The 26,753-nt window shown below is 36.5% G+C and overlaps 1 long non-coding RNA gene across 1 annotated transcript in view; it reads left to right on the top strand.

Annotated features, from left to right (window-relative positions):
• Positions 1–3,186: 3,186 nt before the first annotated feature.
• Positions 3,187–26,753, top strand: part of LOC119528847 — a 68,516-nt gene continuing 44,949 nt past the window's right edge. The window contains exon 1 of the long non-coding RNA XR_005215771.1: positions 3,187–3,236. This is a non-coding gene — a long non-coding RNA (uncharacterized LOC119528847). The remainder of the gene's footprint in view (positions 3,237–26,753) is intronic.

Below are 26,753 nucleotides of genomic sequence, written 5' to 3'. Positions count from 1 at the left end.
CAAAAGGATGCTAATATGTGCCCAAAGGCTAGACGGAACCACGGACATCAGCTATGGATACAGAGAGCACAAATGCTAACACAAAAGACTAATGGGATGTTGATATATCCCATGGACCTTGAGGAAAATCCTTATAAAGGACCTTCCTCTACCTCTTGATTGTGATCCCCTGCCAGCAACTTCTTATTCTCAAAAGCTTTCCAAGGATGAGATGGGCAAAGAGGTAAGTGCTCAAGGGATTATCATTGTTAGGGAGTTTGAACAGTGAATGATCTGAGTCTGATATCTCTATTAAGTACATAAGTACTCAAAAACATCTTTTCAACAGGATGTGACTGAGTTACCTGGATGGGCCTGGATTGCATTTTTAAAAAGAGGCTCAGGGAGCAATTTGCTTCCAGTGGGGAGAAATATGGAAAGTTGTGTTTTTGCACATCTGAATCATAATGGGCAGATTTCAAGCCTGCTACAAATAAAACAATTTCAAATACTACACAACACATACTTCTAAGTCCTCTACAGTAAAACCTGACTAACTGAGGCTAAGGAAAGGGCTCCTTTTTCACGACATGTCTCCTTTTCTAGATGCATTGTTTCTCTTCTGCTGTTTCTCTTCTCATTCCCACAGTGTCTTGCCCCAGGCTGTGTAAGCTGAAATATAACTTCATTTCAAAAATGTATTTTCTAAATTATTGTCATCACATTTGTAAATACTTGATGCTTGCTGATTGCATGATATTGGTGTTTATACTTGCATTTTTTGCCTCAGTTGTGTCTCACCATCCTTATTCTTTAGATGCAGTGATGGTTTTTGCAAAATGGCTAGGTTCTGTAGCCCTGTCTAATGTGAGCATTCTTAATCTCACATCTCCCTCCTCTGTTTTCCTGTATGTCCTGATGCACAATCAGCATTCTAGATGATGCATCAGTGGGAGGGTCATTGTAAATCACCTTTGGCAGGATGAGTCACTCTGTGCTCAGAGTTGAGTTGAAAAATGATTCTTCATTGCATAGCAAGATAACATTTCCTGCTGAATCATTACGTGTCTCCTTGCCATCAGCAGCTGGAAGATGTTACCCCCCCTAAATATTTCCCATCCAATATTGTATAGGCAGCAAGAATGCTGAATGTCCCCAACTAAAGATCTATATAGAAATGATGCCATTTTTTAATGACAATCGAGAAAGGAATTTTATGTTGTTTGTTCTTTAATTAAAGACAAACTAAGTATTATTCCACAATCAAAAATCTCTTGCCTGTTATTATATTTAATTTTCAATAGTTTTGAGAGGATTTGACAGGTATGGATTATAAGTCACAGAGAAAGTTTATTTTGCTTGTTGAGAAAAGATAACCACAAAGGAACCAAACAAGTTCACACACCAATTTTGATTACCTTTCTACAAGCAGTTAGAATGTTATTTTCTAAGCTACAGGGCAATTAATGGCGAGAACTGCAGGAAGTATTTAATTGAGTATTGATTTAAAGCCAAGCTGTTGTTTGGCTGAGGCATTGCACTATAATTAATGGACCTTAACCAGAGTTTAATTTTTCTACACTATATCTGATTTTGAAGCAATATAATAGTGACCCTCAAGCAATCCATAAAGGGAGTCTTGAGCTTTGCCTATTAACTTTTTAAAGTTTTGACTGACATTTGTAATATACCCAGAGGACTTCTGACTTTTTGTTAAAAGTCTGCTGTATTGTGAATACATATAAGGTTAAATTCTCCCATTGGCATTTTGTCAATTAGTCAATAAATTCATTCCAACAATATTAACAAAGGGTAATATTATTGGTGGAATAGTTTACTGAAGAGGACTGTGCCTAATACTTCCCTAGAGTTCTGTAGAAATAGAATAGATTCACATTTGTCTGAGATAGTTCAGCTGAATGCTTACTTTAAGGCCAAGGGAAGGGGAAATTTTTTTTCAAGGACTTGTGCGCAATAATATGCAATGACTGATTAGTCTCTATAGAATGAAGAAATGTATGAGTTGTAATTTTTAAGTTAGCTCCATGGCCACTTTCCTAAATTCAAGGCTTGCCATTTTTAAGATGGTGAAAAATTTTTATCAGTTGGTAAGATCCAATTAACAAATGTTTATCAAATTTTATATTATTGGGATAGTATTAATATTATTAATAATATTAATAATATTGGGATTTGAAGAGATACAAAGATGAGCATAATGTGGTTGGGGTAGTTGCCTTTATTTATATGTGATTTTGAATGCAAATTATTGCAGAAATAACTGAACTATGAGACAATATGTAATAAAGAAAGACTTACTAATTAATCATTTAGAAATTTTCTAAAATTATCAGTCATCTCATTTCTTTTGTTCTACTTAAAATTTCTTACCTTTCTTCCCAGCCACTAATAGAGCTAAATCCCCTTACCTACAAGTCTTTTCAATGTTACAACACACCTTTTACCCAAAGTGGGCTCATTGCCAGAAGCACATAGAAGTCAATGTCATGACACCAGGATTTCAAGAAGAGAAAGAATTTAATGTGTAGTCAACAAGCAAGGAGACTGAAGGAAAAGCCTCAGATCAGTCTCCTCAAACAAAATGGTGTCTGGGTTTTATACAATCTAGGGAAGGCAGGCTTAAGGGAATGGCTAAGGATGTGGTGAGAGGACTTGGGCTAATGGAAGCATGCCCTGTCACAAACCATGCTTGGTCTTAAAATGGAGGTTACAGCTGGTCAGAGCCAGTTTTAGCAGGTGCTGTAAAGGGAGAGGAAATAGCTTAACTTAATTTGTGGTGCAGCCAGACTCCTATGAATAAACATGAGGAGGTGGGCATTTGAATGTGAGGGAAGTAGAAAAACTTCTGCAAACTGGTAAGGGGGGAGAGGGGAGGCTGCCCTGAAAAGCGGTTGGTAAGTGGCATTTTCACAATTGCTACAAAGGATTCTTCCCTGTAAAAGTTTCTGTCTCTTAAATCTCATCTTGCTATCTTAGCATATGAGACTATCTGCTTGTTTCTGCTGAGGGGTGGTTTGGGAATTTGTTGTAATCTCAGCAACAATTTCAAGTCTGGCAACTAGCACTTCCCTTCTGAAGTTTGGAACAGCTACTTTGTATCAGCTCCCTGGAGAGCTAACACATTGGGGAAAAAGCAAGGCAACACTTGCAGGAAGAGTTATACTGGCTTAATTTAAAAACACTTAAGTGGATTCAAGGCTCCAGCACATTTTAATGATTGTGGAATCTATCAGAAGGTAGGTGTTCAGGACTAATCATGCAGTTGTTAGATGTGAGTCACTGAATGACCTTTAATTTACTGTGCATCTTCAACATCAGGTGGTGTGAGGCAAAATGAAGGGTCAGATTGTAAATATATTTCCATTTCAGATCAATGAAGTCATCTGCTGATAAAGCAGCTTAAATATTTAGCAAACTTATTCCTATATTCATTTTGTTTACAGATTAATATGTATGTAATGACAAAAAGGATATTTCTTATCTCCTTGTGAAAGTGTTTTATATGTTACCAAGTCTGAATGGCATCAGCATTTGCAGAATTGCTAGCTCCCCTAGAGAATTATACTCTTTTCTCTTACACACCGATGTTTATTCATTTAGACTTCACTCGAAATACATGATGAGAATTCAAAACGCATTGCAATATCTGTTTGTGCATGTGTTTTATGTGATGCAGCTTGGATCTTCAGCAAAATATTGATCAACCATTTTCTTAAATACAAATTATCAACATATTAGTTCCAATGGAACTGTGCCTTTTAACTTTCTTGGAAGCATTTACACTATGAACACACAGAACTATTGAAAATATAGCTATATGTAATAGTAGAAGGAATTCAAGACAGAATTTCTTTCTGTTTTAGGGATTAGGAAGCAAATTTCCAAGGCATGTGCTGTTATGAGCTTATGGAAACATGGCTTCTTCTGGCAAATGAAGTAAAGTTTGGGTTTGAAAGTATTTGTGGATTGTACAATATCCACTCAGGGCTAAAAGAGGATGAATGGATAAATTCATTATTTAATGAATGAGTAACTGAATGAATGAATGAAAAATGAGAGAATAACCAATGCTGTTGTTGAGAACCATGATTGAGTTTTATTTTCTGTTACTCACCTGTGTTATTTTCAGTTTTCTCAATAGACTGGTGAAATACAACCAAGGAAATGCTGCATCTAGGTAGCCACAGCAATGTTCTAGCAAAAATAGAGTTTGAACACTTATGATGGAGCCCCTGTAAATAGAAACCCAAGAGTTCCCTCTTTCCTGCCAGGAATTCCATTGTAATTGAGAGCACAGACTGGATCCAGAATATTTGGTTTGTTTTAAAGCTCAGCATGATGCTGTTTTGCTGTAGAACCGTGTAAACCGTCATTTAAGCCAGTTATCCCTCAATTTCATTGGCTGTAAATGGAGGATAATTGCCCCTACTTTATAGGAATGTTTAAGTATTAAATGAGATAATATATGTAAAATGCTTGGAATTTGAAGATTTTTCTACATATCAGCAGATATTATCATTATTCTTTTTATTCTTATTCTTATTTTTCTTTATGCAGAATCCTGAATGGTTCATCCATTCTCTTTTGTCGCCTTTAAATTTAACTTCCTACAAATGAAGTTCCCCATTTCCAGGTCTGGTCAGTGGTGTGCTTATCTGCTGTTCATGTAACTCTGACAGTTACCACTGATCTGAACCACATTGCTCTGGTGTTCCTTTCCCTGTGTGGTCCTTGTCCTTCTTCCTCTCTAAACGTTCAAGCTGAGAGAAAGGCTCTCCCAATCCCCATGACTAGACTTAAAGGAGGCCTGGCTGTCTTGGTTTATTACAATGCTTTTGATATTATAGTAATATGTATTCATCTTTCCCTTTTTCTTATGGATAGCCATGCAAGATTCCCTAGGAATGAGCTGGAAAATAGTAAGTGGGGATGCATAGAATGCTGTATTCACAGATGACTTGCACTCTGCTAGTGGGATGACGGTGAGCCAGGAGAGGGCTCAGCCAGTACTTCCCATCTCAGTTACCTTTACTGATCACTCAGACCACACCCGAAAGGAATGACTATTCTTCCTCCAACCTTTCATTTGAAATTCATAATTTTGATACTATAAGCCCCAACTGTTACATCAAAGCAGCTCTTTATCATTTCTCTCAAGTTGCAACTTGCTCCTTCTATATGTAAAGGAGGCAGAGTAGAGATACCGGCAGGACAAAACCTAAGGCGGAACATGAACATGACGGAGCTATTGCAAATGTAGAAGTCGCAGAGCCTTGCATTTTGAAACTAAAGCAGATCACTACAACTTTATTGTGTCAAGATAGGTGTATATAATGCAAAGAAAAACACCTTGAAGACCTAAAGGGATTTTTTAATGACAGTTTTGTTCAATTAAACCCTTTTCTATTGACCCTTTAAGATGTAAATGGTTTAGGAAAATATCACACTTTAAAGAAACTATAATGGTTCATATATACATGTATTTAGCTTATTTATGGAAGGTTTGTGCTTTGGACTATACATAAATAATTTTGAAGAAGCTGAGAGTAACTCTAGACAGTTACCAAATAGGAGGAAATGTTGTTTTTTTTTTTTTTTTAATAATAAAAGTCCAGTAGAGTGGATTAAGGGGACAGTTCATTATTCTGTTGTGAGAAATTTCAGGGAAAAAATTACCACCATTCAGTAAAAATGATTTAAGCATCATTATGGGGAATGGAGTATGTTAAAGAATAAAATTCACAGAGAGGCAGGAATGCTAAAGAAATAAAGGCATGCTCCAAAACTGCAATATTTCTCATTCTTAAAAGGTGTATGAGATTATGAAATGAAGCAATGACTTTGAAAGCAGATGTACAACACTGTGTGTGCCATTCCTTCAGAATAAATCATAAATATGCTCCTCAATGTAAATGTTTAGGATACTTGTATTGAATTACTGCAACAACAATAAAGTGGGATGAAAAAAAGGCGTCCATATATATGCTAATTAAGAAACAGCAGCACACTGTAACCACTGCACAAACCATAAAAAATTCTGTTCATGTTTGTTGAGAATCCAAAGAGGCTCTGTTTTAACTTTATAGGTGTAATTTGGCTGGTAAAGAGGTGGATGTGAAGCAGATTGTTAAATGCTCTTTTACAGTTACTTTCTCGCTGTTCAACGAGATGGTCCAATATGATGACAGCAAAGGGCAACTTGGACTTGAAACACCTTTTTAAATCAGTTTGATGAGTTTGAAGAAGGATATTGGTGACAAAAAGTGTCTTTTCTTAGCAAATCACTTTGATGAGTATAGTCTATAGGGTAGCCATTGACCATGGTGATGTGGTTGAATAGAATGGTTGGCTATAAGTTTGGGAGCACCTATTTTTCATCTGCAGGTTAAACTCAGAACGAAAGACCACATGAGAGTCATAGCTCATTCCTTAAGCAGTCTTAAAGATATCCCACCAAACTGTTGTTCTTTCCACATCTGGGCATGAGGGTACAAAACAATACATATCTGAGAATGTCATTTCCATTGACACATTATAGAGCTTATTGAAATGGTCTGACAAAACATGCTGTACATTTTTTCATTTATTTTTTTTTGTTCATTTCTCCTTTAAGTTGTCAATGTTTCTAATCTTTGAAGCTGAGTTTCATTCTAAAAATTTTGGACCCATGAACTTGAAATTTTTTAAGTACTGTTCTTAAATTACTTTTGCTTCCGTAAGCTTTCTGATAATAAAATTTTCGCTTTAATATCCTCATATTCCATACTGATCAAACAGGCTTTCTTGTTTCCAAGTCGGTAAGGAGATACTGAAAATGGGTTAAAGCACTATGATCAGAGCTTCTATTTGGGGAGCTCCCCCACTTATTCACCTGCTGGCAACTCTCTTTGTATTCAAAGTTCTTTAATGAGCAAGGCAGTTTTAGCCTCCTTCTAAATCTCTCTGTGAACCAACTGCTTTAACTCAGTTCCCTCACTAGTGCAGGAACCCTACTCCCAGTAAGATTACTAGTAGGGGCATGCAGTTGCCTGGATAGTGTATAAAGTTTTGCACAAAGCTAGTGCCCTGACTGAAAAATACCTCTGAGGGCAGGCTTTCAGAGGTGCTTTATATAAAAGAAAAAATTCTGACCTCTAATTATAAATTTGCTCTTAAAATTCTTCAAGGATAGAAAAAGCCTACAGATTTAACTCATCACCAGAAAGAACCCAGTCTTACTCAAACTGATGAAATATACATTTGGAGTTCAGAAGGCAAACCTTTCTTTACTCCTCCCCTCAGTTCATATTTAGTCAGTGTAGAGACAATTATGAATTAGTGCCTAGAATTATCTTCTTTTGAATCCTTCCTTGTATTTTATATGTCTCCATCTATGAGGTGCCTGTTTCATCTCTCCCACTTCTCTTGTAATTAAGCCAGCATGTCTCATTTTTGCTGTATCCTCTCCAATCAGCATCAGCAATCTCATTTTGTTCTGAATGTCACATTCTTCAGAGTGGAGCTTTTATAATACTGTGCTGCTTCCTAAAATTGCATTCTTTATATTTTTCTGGTTAAGGTGAGTCTCAAGAGAGATTCATGTGGGAGATTTAGAGGCTGCAAGTGAAGCAGCAGCCATTTTGCAACTCATATACGTGGCTAATCTGTTTCACCTTGTTGGTGTAAGGCAGTTTCTGGGCCAGCAACTGTTTTACCTTTCATTAGATCCTTCATCTTCTCTGGATCCTTAAATAATTGAATGTGCTTGGCTCTTTGAAGAAGGGCCCCAGCCTCTGTAGGATGCCCATAACCATCAAGGTCACAGGTGACAAGAACCGACACAAGTTTCAATTTGTCCTTGTGGGTTTCAGCTCACTTGTGAGTTCCAACCTGTTCTTACTCTCTACAACCTTAAATCCATCTTTCCTTCCAAACTTCCTGCCCTGTGGACTTCAAGCTCCAAAGTCAAATATGAAGACAATTGCTTAATCAGTTCCCACAATTTCATAAGATCATATTCCTTTAATGAATCCCTTAGTATCTATCTATATCTGTGTGTGTGTCGGTGTGTGTGTCTATATCATCTATCTTGGTGGTTCTTCTTTTCTATTCTGATAGGGAATGCTGTACCAGAAGTAGTTCCATAAGAACAGAAACTTAAGGATGACTACTATGAATCGGTTCTGGGATTTCTAGAATTGGTTTTCCAATGTGAGTAAATTCAAAGGTATAGATTGTGCCTGTTTCTACTGGTTAAGAGGGTACTGGTAGGCTATGCCATGCAATGGAAAAGGAGTCCCTTAAATTATCATTTTTAGAAAATTGTAATCCAGTATCTATAAAAGGCAAGGCTCTGACTTGCAGAGCTTGTGGGCATTGGCTAATTGATCTTGGTGTCCCCAGAACTATATAGATGGCACTGAAGTCTTACTTAATCTGTGTAAGCAGAAAAATTTAGGTCTAAGTTTAGTTTACAGGCCCTGAATCTCTTAAAAGAAGGGGAAACCAAATCTCCTTGAGGAAAGATGTCTGTTAGGCTGTCAACAATTTATAATGTTGATCTCCCTCCCAACCTTCCTCAAAAGGACCTGCAGTCATTGACTAGGAAATTGTGCATTTTGAAGAATTACTGGCCACTGGCTCTGCAACACATTAATTTCTGGAAATCCAAAATGTTACTGTGTTCCACCAGTGAGAGCAGGAGCTTATGGTAGCCAAGTGATCAATGGATTTGGGCATAGTTTCTTCACACAGTGAGCCCAGTTGGTCCCCAAACCCACCCTGTGGTCAGTTCCTCAGTAATAAAATGCATACCTGGAATAGACATATTCAAGAACTGGTTCTGTGGTTTATGGAGAAAGGGCTATAGTTAAAAGGAAGAAAAAGCCACTTGAATTGCCTGTACCTATAAAAATAGTGAACCAAAACAATACCACATACCTGAAGGGATGGCATAGATTAGTGTCAACATCAAGGACAATCACCTATTTGGCTAACACAGAAGACAGACGGAACTTGGAAATTGACAGTAGATCATTATAAACCTAACCAGGTGGTGACTCCAATTGCAACTGTTGTTGCATATGTAATTTTATTGCCGGAGTAAAGCAAAACATCCCCTGCCACCTGGTACATAGCTACTGACCTGTATGAAGACTATGAGAAGCAGTAATTTTTGAGCTGGCATGACCAGCAATACATTTTCACTACCTTATCACAGGGATATATCAACTCTCCAGTTCTGTGTCATAATTTACACCCTAAGGATTTTGATCATAGTTCCCTGGCACAGGCCATCAAGCCCATCCATTACATTGATTATATATTTCTGGTCAGGCCTGGCAGGCAGGCAGTTGCAACTATGCTAGACACACTGGTAAAACACTTCCATAGCAGAGGGTGAAAATAAACCCCCCAAAAATGAAATGATCTTCTTGCTTGGTGAAATTTCTGGGTATCTGGTGCTGTGAAGCATGCTGAGATATCCTCTCCAGAGGAGCTCTGTGGGTGTGTATGTATTGGAATTGCCATTTAGGGTCACTTGCTTGCTTTCAGTCTGAAAAACTTCCTTTATTATTCCTTGTAAGGTTGATGTGCTAGGACAAAATTCTCTGCTTTTGTTTATTTTGGAATGTCTTTTGCCTTCATTTTTGAATGAATTCTGCAAGAATTTTGCAAGATACAGATTTCTTGGTTGATGATTTTTCTTTTCAGCACTTTGAACATGTCATCCCGTTGCCTTCTGGCCTCCTCCAGTGTTTCTAGTGAGAAGTCTACTGTTAATATTCTTGGGATACTCTTGTATATAATGAACCATTTTTCTTTTGCTGTTTACCACATTTTTACTATGATGTGTCTGAGTGTGGATCACTCTGAGTTTATTCTACATGAAGTTTGTTGAGCTCAGATTTGCAGTCTAACTTTTTAAAAATCAAATTTGGAATTTTTCAGCCTTTATTTCTTTGAATAATTTTTCTGTTCTTTTCTTACCTCTCCTGGTATTTTCATCATAGATATATTGGTTTACTTCATGGTTTGCTACATTCTTCTGAGGTTATGTTCATTTTCTTCATTCTTTTACTCTCTCATCTTCAGATTGCATACTCTGTACTGCTCTGTCTCCATGTTTGCTGATTCTTTCTTCTGCCATTCAAATCTATTTTGAGCTTTATTAGTGAATTTTTAATTTCATTTACTGTACTTTTCAACTCTATAACTTCCATTTTGTTCCTTTTATAATGTTTATTTCTTTTTGATATTCTCTATTTGATGAGATATTTGTCATTATACATTTTATGACTTCTTTAAGCATGGTTTCACTTAGTTCTTTTGATGTCTTTGTAACAGCTGCTTGATGTCTCTGCCTGTTAAGTCCAACAAGGACAGTTTCTTTTGCCTACTTTATTTCCTCCTGAGTATGGGTTATACTTTCTTGTTTCTTTACATATCTCAAATTTTTTGTTGAAAATGGACATATCATGCAACATACTCTAATAACTCTGGACACGGGGATCCCCTCTCCCTCTCCTTCCCAGGGCTTATTGTTGTTATTTGCCTGTTTGTTTAATGATGTGACTATATTAATTTAGTGAAGTCTATTTTCCCCAAACTTTGAAGCCTCTTATATCACTCCTTAGAGGGGGCAGCCTTGAGCATGTGCACAGTTACTGTAAGATGACAGATGTTTTAGAAGTTTCCTTTTTGTCATTTTTCGTGATCTCACTATAAGCTGCCTGCTTCTGTTGGTATACTACAGTTATTAGGCTCCACTAATCTGATTGATTGCTCTGTTGGCTTCAACAATGCACTGGGGCATAAGCTGGTCATGGATCAAGTGCCATAGTCTCTCACTGGTATTACCAAAATTTAACAGATTTTCTTGAAAAAAAGCTTCTTGTTTTACCATAGAGCTGGTCTGCAAATCTCACACAGTTGGACATGGATACCCAGGATTAGCTTACTTTGGATTGTCCTGGGGATATTGCATCATGTTAGGCAGAGGTATGACCTCATTATTATCTTTAGTTGGAGATAAAGTATGGTTTAAGGAGATGTACATGGATACCAAGTTGCATATGGGCTGATCACGGTTATTTTATATTGTGTCACTTGGTTAGGCTGCCCTGCATTTCCTAGAATTCCCTTTCCTATGTGTTTGTTATTAAGGTGGGCCACAGAAGAGATCCTTGTGGGATATTTGGAGAGCAGAAATACAACAACCATTTTGTACCTACACACATTGTTGGTTATTTGCTGCTAACTTCATTGTTACGAGGCAGCAGCCAGACCCACAACTGCTCTACCTTTCTCTGGATCTTCCTTTAGTTTTGCTGAGTCCTAGATCAGGTGTGTGTATTTAGATCCATGATAAAGAGCCTCAGCTTCTGTAGTACACTGATTCCACCGAGCTTAGAGGCAGCAAGACATGGGTTTCTGTTTTTGCTCACTGCTCTAGCTTGTGTTTATAAATTCTAGTGGGTTTTTTTTCTTGCTCTCCCTCAATTTTATCCATCTTCCCATCAAATTATCTGCCTTATTCTTCAAGAGATAGGATCAGATATGAAGGAAAGAGCTTTAAAGGGACTGCTTAACCTTTCTCATAATTGCATAATGGAAAAATTCCAGTTTTTGTAAAAATATGTATGTATGCATGCATAAGAGTGTGTGTATGTATATCCTAGTGTTTCTGCTTCTCTGAATCCTAAATGATTCAAATATCAACAGACTTTCCTCTGGTTTACATTGAAGAACTTTCCAAATATGACTCCAATATATAATTATGCAAAAATAAAATCTTTTGCAGGGTTGACAATGGAAAGGGACAAAGTGTGTGATGTAGAGAATATCCTTGTTGTAAAGGGAATGCAAAGAAATGTCACTGAAAACATTGTAAAAACCACATCCCCCTTCTGTATAACAATCTTCTCATGGACATGACCCTTGGGGAAACCAAGATGCTCATTCATTGGACCCAGGCAGAGCATCAGTGAGCTAAGATGATGCTCTGAACTAGATGAGCCATAAAAACAACACAGCAAAGCAAAGCAAAGCAAAACAAAACAAAACAAAGGCAACAAAAAAACCTGTAGTACTAGACACACTTGGATTAATGGAAACTTTTCCACAGACATGCATAATGGGTAAAAATTTTGGCTTTACAACTTGTAATTTTGAGACCTTGGGAAAGTTACTAAACCAGTCTGTATCTCTGTTTCTTTCTAACTCATAAAACTGTTTTAAGGATTAAAAAGATCATGCTAGCTATTATCACCATTATTCCCCCGCACCCTTCAGCTCCTCACATTCCCTCCATATTGGGAAGTTTGTGAAAAGCTGAGGAGATTCCTCAGACAGCCCTTTCCAGTTAGCTCAAGCTGTGACTGTTGAGGTCCCCACTTCAAATATCAGTGTGCTTCTGGACTTACCAAATATCAGTGTACTTCTTCCTAATTTCTGTAGTCTCCAGAATTTTTTTCTGTTTTTCCAAGTGTCTTGATGTTGTTTCCAACCTCCAAATTCTTTACTAAGAGCTATAGTAATTTACTCTCCACGAAGAAATAGTCTTTCCCTACAGTAGGACATTCCTTTTCGGCCATTGGGGCTGGGCCTTTTTGGGACTGGTCAAGGAACCCTGCTTTTCTAGGTTTATTGCTCCCCCTGCTGGATAGATTTATAATACTTGTGACAGCTGAGGCTGAGATTTTACTGTGTGCCTGGCACTGTGCTAAGATTTGTACATACATTACCTCATTTAACTGTCACAACCATCCTGTAAGACCCATCTTATGGGGAAGGAGATAGGCTTAGGGGGAGTAACTCCTCCACTATCATACAGCTGGTGAGCCAGCAATGAACCCATTTAGTCTGGCTCCAGAGATTGTCTCATCACTACACTACTTAATAATTGCTTTGGCCCTTATTAGGATCAAAATCTTTGCTACCCACCAACAAACATATGTTGAACCCCAATCCCATGTGTGGTTTTGCAAAGGAACTTAAACTCCGATATTCAGATACAAATACCTATATCATAGGATTGTTTTGAGAAGTCAAGGAAAAAGAATCTAGCCTAGTGCTTGACATGCAGTAGGGCCCCAATAAATATTACTTTACCTTCTTCAAGCTCCTTCTAGTGTCTTTCCCCTACCAACTAACCATGGGAAAATTCTCATAGTCCTGGAGCATCTTTTTGAAGAGCTAAAGATGCTTTAATCTGCCTTTATCTCAGAATCCTGAATTTCATGATTTCATTCTTGGTCCTCAGTTAAAATTTCCACCTCAGTTTCTTCTTCTCCTATCCCTATCACAAAACTTCCAGACTTTCCATGTAAATAAGACCCCTGGTGACCTTCGTTGCTCTTTTAGGGTTAACAAGATAGAACAAGATGAGTTTGCTTTTCATTCCTAAATTTCCTATGCACTAAATTTAGAAATGTCAACACTAGCTCATGTTTGCAAATCTCTTTTTAAGTTCAGGCTCTTTCCTATGCAAACGAGGCTAGTCAGAATGGCTTTAATTTAGATTAGTATGTAATGCAATGACTGTCATTTGAATTAGTTGAGAGGAAATATGAATCTGTTTACCTGCTATCAGATCCAAATATGAACGCCACAGCTACTATTACATCAAAATGATTTAGAGCAAATATATTCATCATTTCAAGATAGTGAGCAGTTTTGTCTTTTTTTTCCCCAGTCCTGACTTTGTTGAAAATGACTGGATACTTAAATGCTCTGTTGCCTTTGCCAATTTAAACTTTCTCTGGGTAGAAGCTTTAAGGGGGTAGGATTCAATGATCTCTATCTTAGTTTGCCAGAACTTCTGTGACAAATACCACACTATGGGTTGGTTTAAACAACAAGCGTTTATTGTTTCATGTTTTTGAAGGCCTGAAGTCTAAAATTAGGATGTTGAGAAGCCCATGCTTTCTCCCAGAGCCAGTAGCATTCAGATGATAATCTTTCTGTCATGTGGCAATCTGCTGAATTCTCTCCTGTTGTGGCTTTCTCTGCCTTCTGGCTTCCCTAGGTCTGGATTTCCTTTCTTTACAAGGCCTCCAGTAACATGGAGTAAGACCTACCCTGATTAAATTTCGCCACATGTTGACCAACAGTATCATCTTTGAAATGAAATATCATCTTTGAAATGAAAAGATGCTATTTGCAAATGGATCCTCACCAACAGGACTGCAGATTAAGAACATGTATTTTGTGGGGTAAATGATTCAACTCTAAGATTGATTTTTAAAAAATTTCTATGTTTTTCATTTTTCATATTTCAGATCTCACTTTTCATGTTTACTAGGGCACCTACTGGGTGTTTATCTATAAGGCTCAGACAATGGGGACTAGAGTTTTTGCTCACATATAATTTGAAAATTATAATTCATAATTACAAATTAAATTTATGGTAACTCTAGTGGCATTTTACTCTGCTTTCATTACAGAAGAATCATTTTCCTAAATGTGGGAGGAAATTTGCCCTACTTGAGGTTAGAGAGCCATGACTCTAATCCAAGTCTTCCCTAGCAGGAAAGAGCAAAATTCAAAGAATTAGGAGTTAATCTTATCAAAAAGATTGAAAGGTAGATTGGTTCTTTTAGATGTGTTGAGAAATATGAATAACTCACAATGGATATTACGTTACTTAAGTTTAGTATAATTTGCTGGTTACAGCATATTAGAACTATATACTATAAATTTAAAGATGCTCTTCAGGTGTATTAAACCCTTGCCCATCCATTCTTTTGCTTGTTGGCATTTTGGGTGGTAATTTCTATGCAGAGGGAAGCCTGTATGTGTCTATTGAATGAATTCCTACACCTGCGTTACCGTCTGTCTCTCAACAGATTGTGTTAACAACAACACAAAATACTTTGATTTTCAATCCAAAACAATCATGTTGGTAGTATGGCACTGCTCTGCCAACTAATAATTATTCTGCACCTCGTACAATGTGGTCTGGAATACAAGAAATGTCCAAGTGCTGTGGGTTAGAAAGGTTTCACACTTGCAGCAGCAAGATGTGTATGACATTCAGCTTGCTTGGATACTAACCTATTTGATTGCATGTTTAAAAAATAAATAAAATCAGGAAATCAGAATTTCTTGGTCTTAAAGTAAACTCAGTAAAGTCAACTTATGTTGGGAAGGTAAGAGCAACTATATAAAGATTTCTACTTCTCACCGTTAGCTGTACGCTATAAGAATGCTATACCCTTCAAAGGCTACTCATTTCCATACCAGAACATGGGACCTAACGTTCTATAGAACATTGGTCATTTACCAGCATGATTGTTATGTCTACATACTAGGATTCTCTTGCTTCACAGATGAAACTGAATGTAAAATCATATATGGGGTGTAGAGAAACATAAATATTAAAACTCTTAATATTATTATATAACTTAAAATGGATAGCAAGGAACAAAGTAGAGTAAAACAGAAAAATTTTAAAGTCTTTAATTCATTTTTGTATCTGAATTTCTTATTCCAAATATAATTCTCTTTATAAATCAGTACTTTCTAATCTCATTTTTGATGCAATGCTAGAGCTAATTGTGCTAAAAATTTTTCCTTCAGGTATAAAGGAAGAAAGAAGTAAAAGACAGGCATTCTGTATAATTGCATATTAGCCCTCCCCACCATTCCAATGCCATGCTAACATTTCAAGTAAAGTCCCTTTTGTTTCAGTGAGAAAAATTATTTTATGACATTACATTGGATTAAGGGTATATACAGTCTGGAGCTAGAACATGACTGAAGGGCAATAAGACATAGAATGTCAAAAGAATTGGTCTTTAGAAATTTTTTTGAATTCCTTAAAGTTAACTTTTTGGGCTGTTTTCCCAAGAAACAGAAAGGAACATGGACAAAAATTTCATAAACTGTAGATGATGACACCTAGTCATCTCCATATTCTGCAATTAAGAAAATGGTTGGTCAGAAATCTTTAATTTTTTGAGATTGGTGTTTCATCAGATTACCATCTGTCAAAATGAATTCCATAAAATATGACTTCTATCACCATAATTAACTGTCCTTGAGCTTAGGAGCCTGAGTTTTTGAAGCAATTGTTCCATGAACTGGCAAAACACAGAAAATGCTATAAAATTGAACCTATAGCTTTGTTGGGGTTACCACTTAAGAAAAAGTTTTAAATCAAAGTTTATTCTAGTTGCCTAAGCTCTGCATACCTGAACTAAGAGAGAGCCTTCAGTTAATCTGGAAGAAATGAAATTTGATTTCTTATTTCTAAGTATGGCCTCTCTCCAGCTAAGTAAACAAACCATGTTCATATACTTGGTTGTCAACTGATGGACTTTAATTTACTAAAAATAAGATGAAGTTTAAATTGTGAAGAGAAAAAGCAACTTTTAAAAAAATTATAATGCCTCACATGGAGACTTGAATCCTCTACCACACTCTCAAATAAATGGAACTTGACAGTATAAAGGTTTTATTAGAAGCCAGCTATACTTTCTTAAAAGCAATGTCCAAATTTCACAGGATTTTATGAAGAAAAAGAGAAAATATACTTAACCCACCAATTATCAGCTTAATTAAATCAAATATTTTATCATAGCGGTAATAGTAGTTGTACTCATGTTCATTTCTAGGTATCATTTGTAAGCATTATTAAAACATAATTTCAAGAATAATTTCAAATTAAAAAAGAAAACGTAACATATCATCAATCTTACTAACAAAATTATGTTGATAGCAGAAACCTTTTGCTTTCTTTCACAATCTGTTCTCCAAGTATAATTTTCAAAGCAGTTACAAAGTTGATTCTTATAGAAGTTGAGTGAGCATGAGTCAAAAAAATTTAACTCATTAATAATGGTGTCAATAGGATTATCCAGCTGATTCAGAAACTTATAATTGAGACAGAAGTATTTGTAGTCACAGAAGAAAGAATACTAGCATAAGATAGCTAAATTAAATACACAATTAAGTAAAGCCTTTCAAAGATTTAGGTGGCTTTCCACTCCCCTTCTCCCTGCCCCCCCACCAACCAATTTGAACCACAGTGTGATTCGCAGAAGGCCCACAATGTTTTTGAGAGAATTATATCGGCAGAAACACCACCACTTTGGGTTGAAAGGGACAGGGGAGAGTATAAAATGAAAAGAAATCCATTGAACCCCAGAATCTACTGGCTGCATGCAGACTGAGAAAGCTACTCAGCTGCAAACATGCATGCACTATTTTTCTTGAAATAGAAAGGATAAATAAATTGTTGTTTGAAGTCACTAAGTCTTGGAGCAATTTTGTTACACAGCAATATGTAACTAATACACAACAGAAGGTTTAAATGTTGTGTTTGAAACAAGTCACTGCTCATAAAACTTAGGAATAAATATACAAAGAGTGCACAGATATCTATAACACAAGGTCAAGGAAGAAAAGTATCAGAAGAGAAGTTCACAGAACATCTTATATCAACTTTGAAAGAATGAGCAAATTGAGCCTCTGGCCATAGGCATTAGAAAAGGCAAATGAGATATTGTATAAGGAGAAGTAATTGATGACATAGGAGCAGGATTTGAATCCCAGCTGTGCCAATACAAGTTGTGTAACCTGGGACTGCTCAAGTTCCTTCACTTGTTTCTATATTAATAACATGTGGATGAGACTTTCTCATTGAGAGGATTAAACAGGGTGAAGACACATCCTTATTTGCCCAGGACAATCTAGCTTTATGTCACTTTATGTTACTTTATGTCACTTTTCACATAGTATCTCAATATAGTCTTGGTTTGATGATAAATTATATGGTGACCTGAGTGGGCCAGTTTGAAATTGTTGTCACTCAGAAAAGCCATGCTCTTTTAATCCAATCTTGTGGGTGCAGACCTATTGTGGGTTGGATCTTTCAATTAGGTTGTTTCCATGGAGAAGGTGGGATCTTTTGATTAGATTATTTCCATGTAGATGTGACACCATCCATTCAAGGTGGATCTTAATTAGTTTACTGGAGACCTTAAGAGAGCTCAGGGAGAGAGAGAGAGAGCTCAGAGCCAACACAGAGCCAAAAAAATTCAGAGATCTTAAGCCAAGAAATGAAACCCTGAGTTTGCCCTAGAGAAGCTAAGTGAGAACCCACAGATGCTTAAAGAGAAAGCCTCTGGAATCAGAAGCTGAAAGCAATGCAACCCAGGAGCAAAGGACCAGCAGATGCCAGCCAAGTGCTTTCCCAGCTGACAAGTGTTCCAGACACCATCAGCCTTTCTTCAGTGAGGGTATCCTCTTGTTGATGTCTTATGTTGGACATTTTTATGGTCTTATAACTGTAAATTTGTAACCTAATAAATCCCCTTTATAAAAGCCAATCCATTTCTGCATTCCAGCAGCTTTAGCAAACTGAACACTGAGGATTACATAAACAATGCATATACAATAAAATAAGCTATACTAAGAGAAAAAAATCCCCCAATTTACCCTTACAAAAAACAATTAATGTGTAGAAAGGTTTATTCCATTTGACTCTTTGCACTTGAGTATAGATACATACAGAGATATAATCTATTTATACATCTCAGGTTGTAGGCTGACTATATAACCCAAAACATAAAACTTGGAAACATGTTCATACATCAGATTTATCTGATAGCAGTGAGTCATATTATTCAGAATGGGGGGTGGGGGAAGAGATTGCAGCAGATCTGGTATTGTATCATCCTACTTCATTTGCAAGTTTGATGTATATCTATCTAATGAAGTATAATCTATTGCAATCTATCTTGTCTCACCTATAGTAAATTATTGTAAAAGAAGTTAAACACAACAAAACAATAAAAGCTAAACTTTAAATAGAGTCAACTGGAGGTGGGGTGGGCAATAGGAATAGGAACTAGAGAACAAGTGAAATTATACCTGTTTTCATAACTTCTCTCTTTGGTGCAGAGAAAAACTGTGCTTTGATTATTTTCACAATGACTGAGAACACAAAGATGAATTTATTAATCACAGTAGTTTGGAAATATATTCAATGTGTGTCTACTTTGTAAAACTCAAGTTCTTAAATATATGCTAGTGTTGACATCACACTTTTGTGATGATGAGGACTGTTATTTAACTGGCTTGCTGTAGCTTATTTAGTGAATAGTATGTGCAACATCATTGCTGAAGTAGTCTCATCTGTTCTGGTTTGCTAAAGCTGCCATTATGCAAAGTACCAGAGATGGATTGGCTTTTATAAAGGGGATTTATTAGGTTACAAATTAGGTTTTGAAAGGGCTTTCTTCAAAATATCTTTGGGCTTCTGTCTCTCTTATCTTCTCTCTCTCAGCCTCTGTGCATCCTTGCTTGTTCTCTCAGGGTGTTTCTCTCTAAGTGTCTGGGGGTCCTCTCTTAGCTTCTCAGGCACAAACTGTGGGATTCATCTCTTAGCTTAGCATCTCCAAATGTCCTATTGTTTGTATCTCCCAGTGTCTCCAAGCATCTGGGTCTGCATGGGCTCTCAGCTCTCTGAAGGACTCCAGTGATCTAATTAAACCCACCCTGAATGAGCAGGATCACACCTCCATGGAAATAATCTAATCAAAAGTTCTCACCCATCATTGGATGGGTCACATCTCCATGGAAACAACCTAGTCAAAAGGTCCCACCCATGATAAGTCTGCATCCACAAGACTATTAAAAGAACATGGCCTTTCCTGGGGTACATAACAGTTTCAAACCAGCACATCATCCAAGGTGCTTCATTGGAAATCTAAGTCTTAACAATTTAGGAAACATTAATGAAGGCTTTTAAAAATATTTCACTCAAATAAAACTACATTGACTTTGGGCTCTTTCTCAGGACATGTGTTTAACATGCTGGTAAGAACCCAGGGGATTAAGCAAACTTGCTGCTACCTTGACTCTTAGAAGCTTAGAGAAAGTGATAACCCAAGCTAAATGAAGTAAAAATGCCTGTACTGACCTGGCAGAAGGCAAAGAAAATGTTGAAATGCCTCAGTGTGCATCCTAGAATGCATGTGTTAGAATGCATGTGTTAGAAAACCGACCAGAAGATTAGGTTCCATGGGAGGGCCAGAGGACACAGCAGTCACCAAGGACATTAAGAATGTACTGTTTAGAGGGACACTAGATCACTGAAAAGTTCTGTGGTGACCTCCTCTGCAGATCAGAGCTACCTGCCTCTAGTGGTGTGTTACATCCCTTTCAGTAATAGTCTAACAGGAATAATAAGCTAATTAGTGCTTTAAAATGCAATTCTCATTCCTTGACATTCTCTCAAAATTTAAGTCTAGTTCTGAATTGTACAAACATTGCTATTAATAATATAGCTATATTTTCTGCTTGAAGAAAATAGTCAATTATCTTTTGTTGTTGTTGTTACTTGACTTTTAGAAAACAGTCTTCTTCATATATCATCAGAGTGTCTTGGGTGGTCAGAAAGGTTTAGCAGAATGAGCACAGGCTCTCACTTTAGGAAGAACTTCCTTCTAACCATTTCTAGACATGTTTTTTATTTATTTTTTACTTTTTTAATTCAATTTTATTGAGATATATTCACATACCATACAGTCATCCATGGTGTACAATCAGCTGTTCACAGTACCCCCATATAGTTGTGCATGCATCACCCTAATCTATTTTTGAACATTTTCCTTATACCAGAAAGAATAAAATAAGAATAAAAAGTGAAAATAAAAAAGAACACCTAAATCATCCCCCCATCCCACCCTATTTTTCATTTAGTTTTTGTCCCCATTTTTCTACTCATCCACCCACACACTGGATAAAGGGAGTGTGATTCACAAGGTTTTCACAATCACACTGTCACCCCTTGTAATCTACATTGTTAGATTCAAGAATCAAGGCTACTGGGTTGGAGTTTGGTAGTTTCAGGTATTTACTTCTAGCTATTCCAATACATTAAAACCTAAAAAGTGTTATCTACACAGTGTGTAAGAATGTCCACCAGAGTGACCTCTTGACTCCATTTGAAATCTCTCAGTCCCTGAAGCTTTATTTCATTTCATTTTGCATCCCCCTTTTGGTCAAGATGGTGTTCTCAATCCCATGGTGCTGGGTCCAGATTCATCCCCGGGAGTCATATCCCACATTGCCAGGGAGATTTACACCCCTGGGAGTCAGGTTCCACATGGGGGGGCGGGCAGTGAGATCACCTTCCAAGGTGGCTTAGCTAGAGAGAGAGGACCACATCTGAGCAACAAAGAGGCACTCAGGGGGAGACTCTTAGGCAAATTATAAGCAGGTTTAGCCTCTTCTTTGCAGTAACAAGCTTCATAGGGGCAAGCCCCAAGACAGAGGGCTCAGCATGTCAAGCTGTCAGTCCCCAGTGTTGGTGAGAACATCAGCAACAATCCAGGTGAGGAAGTCCAACACCTCCGCATCCTCCCCCAGCTCCTCAGGGGGGGGCCCAAATATATATTTTTATTCTCCAGCCAGATTACTTCACTCTAACCTATACAGACCTACCATATCTCACTTCTTATTCAAAGTTCCATGTAATTATGGTGTTTGAACAAACTGACCGTAGAAGTCATATTGTTTGGAAAATACAGACCCTACAGCAAACAAACATTTCTTCCCTTGATCTCACATGGAAGTTGAAGTTTTAACACACAGTCAGTTCAACTTTACCCTTTGGCCTGATTTGCTCTAGTCTTAACCAGATCTGCTTCATTCATATCTCTAATTGAAGTCCAGACATGTTTTTGACAGTAAAAAATTATGGAAAGAAAGTCATGGAAGGTGGGTCAGCACTCTGAGTCATGGAGGCTGTACCAGTGCACCAGACAAGTTAGAATTGTGCCTTAACTTACTTTTGGTATGATCACATGGTTAAATGTATACTCAAATCCAAGACTTTGTGAGGTAGAAATGACATTATGGCCTTTTTTCAGATAAAGCAATGAGGAACAAGGGACACCTTAAGGTGGACAACATCCCTGTGTGTGGAGTGGGAAACAGCATGCATTCAGAGTTCTTTTCCTGTTATTGTGACACTTGAGGGAAAGGTTGGTCTTACAGGGTACATATTCAAAGCTATTTTTTTCCTAAGAAATAAGAGGTGAGGGTATGGGGATAGAGCTATGTGCTTATGGAAAAAGCAAAGTGACGACAGGGGTTACTGGCTTACTAGCTTGATTTTCTTTGAGATCCTAGAACAAAGTTTATATTTTTCAAGACAGCTAGTGTGATGGTTTGAAGCTGTATGTACCCCAGAAAAGATCATGTTCTTAAAGCTCATCCATTCTTGTGGGTGTAGACTTACTGTAGGTGGGACTTTTTGATTAGGTTATTTTAGTTGAGGGGTGCCCCAGGTGGGTCTTAATCCTCTTACTGGAGTCCTTTATAAGAGATGAAATTCAGAGAAGCTCACAGAGAAGCTGAGAGAGAAAAGTGAGAGAAGCTGAAAGAGGACACACAGAAAACAGAGAGAAACCACAGAAACAGAGAGGAAGCAACTGAAGCCAGAAGCTGGAAGCAACAAAACCTGGGAGAGAAAGGAGAGACCAGGAGACATTGCCATGTGTCTTGCCATGTGACAGAGGAGTCTCAGATGTCTGGTAGCGAATCTTTGGGAAGAAAATATCATCTGTTGATGCCTTGATATGGACATTTTGACAGCCTCAGAACAGTAAACTTGTGAGTTTTTAAATCCCCATTGTAAAAGTCAACCCATTTCTGGTATATTGCTTTTCTGCAACTTTAGCAAATTAAAACAGCTAGAAATATATCTCCAGGTTTACTAGAGATTTTGGTGAAGGCAATTAACATGAGAAAAAAAAAGTTTCTGAACTTCAAATTCTTCAAATTTAATATGAAATATTAAGCACTAACATATATTGAGTATATAATATATGAACAACACTCTTTTAAGTGTTTCACTTGGAATTATTTGTTCAATCTTCACAACTACCCCATAAGGCTTTTACTATTGAAGAGACTGATGCAGAGAAAGATTTGAAACTGTCAATGTGATCAAATATGTACAGTGTACATGTCCTTCCGGAATGTTTGACTTCAGGACCTGTGATTTTAGGCATATGGTAATTCACTTCTCTTCTTTGCTTCATCATTTGAAAACAAAACACTTATTGAGCTATTACTCAGTTCCAACCAGGCCTCACAGATACAGAAGTGAAAGAAATAGAAAAGGTCTCTGCTTTCTTGGAGTTCATATTCCAGTGGAGAGATAGAAATAATGAGGTAAACATAAACAAACCAAATTATTTTGGGCAGTAATTATGGTCAGGGTCAAATACGTGCTCCAGTGTGTCTGGAACATACAGAAGCTTAAAAAAAATGCCTCCTTTCTTAAAATTCCAAGAAAATTAATTAATATTTGCCAAGGAATTAAAAGCCCCAAATCTCCAAATTCAGAATAAATGGAATCCCAACACTTGCCATTTTTCAATTCTGGAAAAAATGTAGCACATTTATGAGTTAGTGACTAGAAGAAGGCAAACTACTGCTCCTCCGTGAGTAATAATGAGCCTACTGCCACTGAATAATTGCATATTTTAAACAAAAACTTTACCACATTTTTGGTGAGTCACCATCCCTTCAGTTTCTGACATTATAATAAATTCACTTTGATCTGAAGGACTTTTACAGATTTATTGATTGCCTATATCATGGATAGTGCTATTGGGAATATGATAGAAATATTAAAATAGGTTTCTCTCCTCAATGGATTTATAATCTGAAGGAAGGCGGGAGGAAGAGAAAACTGCAATGGCATGTTTCGTTGGATAGCTTTGTGGTAAGATTTATAATTGTAGTGGACAGTTGAGAGGAAGAAGGAAGAACTGTGTGGGCTTGTATAGATTTAGCAGGTTTACTATGTAGACTGGCATCTGGCATTTAGCACCAGAGTAAAAACCATTACTATGAGGGTCCTGAGAAAGGAAAATATAGTCTACTGAGAAGTGCAATTTTTCTTCATTTACTCTTGTGTCTTGTACAGATGTCATAGAAAAATTGTAGCAAAATTCGTATTAACCACAATTGAAAAATTACTACATATAAAAAGTGATCATCAGGTAAACCACTGAGTTTATTAATCAGGATATGTTTTTGTCATTAATCTATATGCAATTATTCTTTAATTTTACAATAAGTGACTGATGTAATTAAAGTTATAGGTTTTGAGTAATTACTAGGCTTGCTTTGAAGATGGGACCAATACATAAGTTTTCTATTTAATAATAGTTTACTTAACAGAATGCAACCAACTGCTTATTACAGAACCTGATGATCCTACCCATTAGCTATCTGGTGAATTGCTGTAACATGCCATGCTGAACAAATAATGAAAGATCTTCAGTCCTCATTTGATGTAACTAAGCACTAAGGTCTCTTTTGGCAATATAGACATAGTCTGCTAACATATATTCTACTATTAGCTAGCTGCTGACTGATCTATGTACAAGAATAAAAGGAGAATGATTTTCATTGTTAAATAATTATTTGCCATTTCCATACTCCATTATAAGCACACATTACAGGTGTTCCTGGGTGACTATGCTTGGAAAGAAACCACTAAATTTCTGCTATAGAAAAAAGCCTCAAATAACATGCTTGTTATGGTTTTAAAGGAAGGAATGCTAAATATTTAAAGGCCAGCAAAAGGGGATAGGAGTAAAACTACAACTTTATTTTCACATCAGAAGAAAATAGTGAAAGTAGAATGAATCAGATGTTCATTCTGCGAGATGCTAATGTGATGTTAAATTTTAATTTAATATTTTATTTTGCAATTTATTTTTAGTATAGTAAAATATTTTGGTTAATATTGTGAGTATTGATATTGCTTTAAAATTTTTGACAGTCTACTTACTATTTCAGTGTGGGGAAGTTTTTGTCCTGCTTTTGTGGAGGAAACAAAATAAAAAATAGATTCAATAAAAGCAAAATAAACCAATGAAAAGAAAAATACATCTGTTGTTTATCAATATAATGTTAGGAAATTTACATTCTAAACTAATCCTTAATACCCTTATTCCTAAGTGTTCTATATTCTCCTGGCTTTTCATATAAACGTATGCTATGCTATACTGTAACTAGTATGACGGTGAATTCAGATTGCGCATACAATGTTACATTGTCATACATTATTTTATTTTTAATGTATGACTCCTCATACTGCTACCTTCTCTCCAGAGAAACTGGCTGAAGAAGTTTAATAACTTGTTGATCAGATTAAGCTCTCCCTGACCAGCCATACACATGCCAAGTACATGTGGGCAAAGTGTTGGTTTGGATGAAATGTGTTCAAATTATGGACATCTAGGGTGTACCACAAGGGTCTCTCTATCCAAAGAATATTGATTATTTTGATATGTTGATTATTTAATTCTAAACATCATTATTGAGTACATAATATGCCCCAGGAATCTGAGGATATAAGAGCGAGAAAAATGGGCAAGATTCTTCCCTAATAGCAGTCACCATTTAGTTATAATATATAACATGGTAGCTTCATTTTTTCTGTCAGGTATATTGGATTTCCTTTTCATAGACAATTAATACTGACCAAATTTCTAAGCTAAAATATGTTTTTGAAAAACTACCAGATTCCTTTAAAAAAGTGCAAGGGGCAAAATAAACATCCATCTCTGAATACCTATTTGTTTAATAAACAAAGTGAGATAAGTATAAGTAACCTTGTTTAACATGATGTATTACAAACTATGAGAGGAGTAGCTAATTTATATCAGGTAAGAACACCTTCCAGAGAGAGGAGGAAAGGCTTGACCAAGAAGATGGCCTTTTTTACTTTTCTTTGTGGAGAGTCCTAATATGATAGACTTAAATCCAGAGATTGTTTTCTGTCTGCTGTCTCAACAATGCCATGAACAAAATTAACTGTGAATTATTTCAGTTACTCGATGACTGACTTAAGTTGATTAGAAAAGAGTTGATTGTTTGCCATGGACATTCTTGATACCTTGATGTTCCTATTTCTAATTCATTTTTAATTAGAGCAAAATCCCATGGATAGAAGGTTCGAAGCTAGAAATTAGTATATATTCTATGTGATATTTTTCCGTGACAATGAGGTTAAAATTTCACCCACATTGGTCTCTTGTTCTTTCCCCACTTTTTTTTCTGCCTTTTTTCCTCAGTAATAATCCTTTAATATTCACTGAGCATATGACTTCCCAAAATTAAGACATTTTCAGCTATCATTACAGCTTGGTGTGTTCAAATGAAAATAGCATGTGGAATTTCTGGGTAACCTTTAAAAGAAGTGGGTGTTTTGTCTTCTTGCTTTTTATCTCAGTCTGCTTTCTGGAAAGCAAACATGATGGCAGATTCGAAAACAACCATATTGGAGCAAAAAGCCAGAAGGCTCCTGAAGATCCTCAAGTAGATACACTAATTTTGGCTTTTTTCTTTCAGAATTTTTTCTTTAATATGACAAAGATAAAATTCTACCCCGTATAAGCTACTATTATTATGGGGTTTCTGTCAGGTACAGATGAAAATAATCCTAATAGGAACAATCCCTAAGTACTGATTTGTACTGATTTGGCTATATCCTATGTGTTTAATGTAGTATTATTTTTACTCTGTTCTAAGAAATATCATTTCTGTGTGGTTATATCATTTATTTAACTGTTATTCAGAAAAGTCACATTGTATAAAAAATTAAAATGGATTTTTTGTTAATTATTTTAGATAATTTAAAATTTTTCAAGTTATCAAAACTGACCAAGGGGAAAAAAACGGGAAGACCCAAATTATTAAATGGGTTTGTTTCTAAGTTTTTTTTTTTATTTGTT

The sequence above is a fragment of the Choloepus didactylus genome, chromosome 3 (assembly GCF_015220235.1).
Source record: "Choloepus didactylus isolate mChoDid1 chromosome 3, mChoDid1.pri, whole genome shotgun sequence".
In the NCBI taxonomy this organism is placed as follows: Eukaryota; Metazoa; Chordata; class Mammalia; order Pilosa; family Megalonychidae; genus Choloepus; species Choloepus didactylus.
The sequence above is the reverse complement of the archived record's forward strand: the minus strand, read 5'-3'. Positions and strand labels throughout refer to the sequence as shown.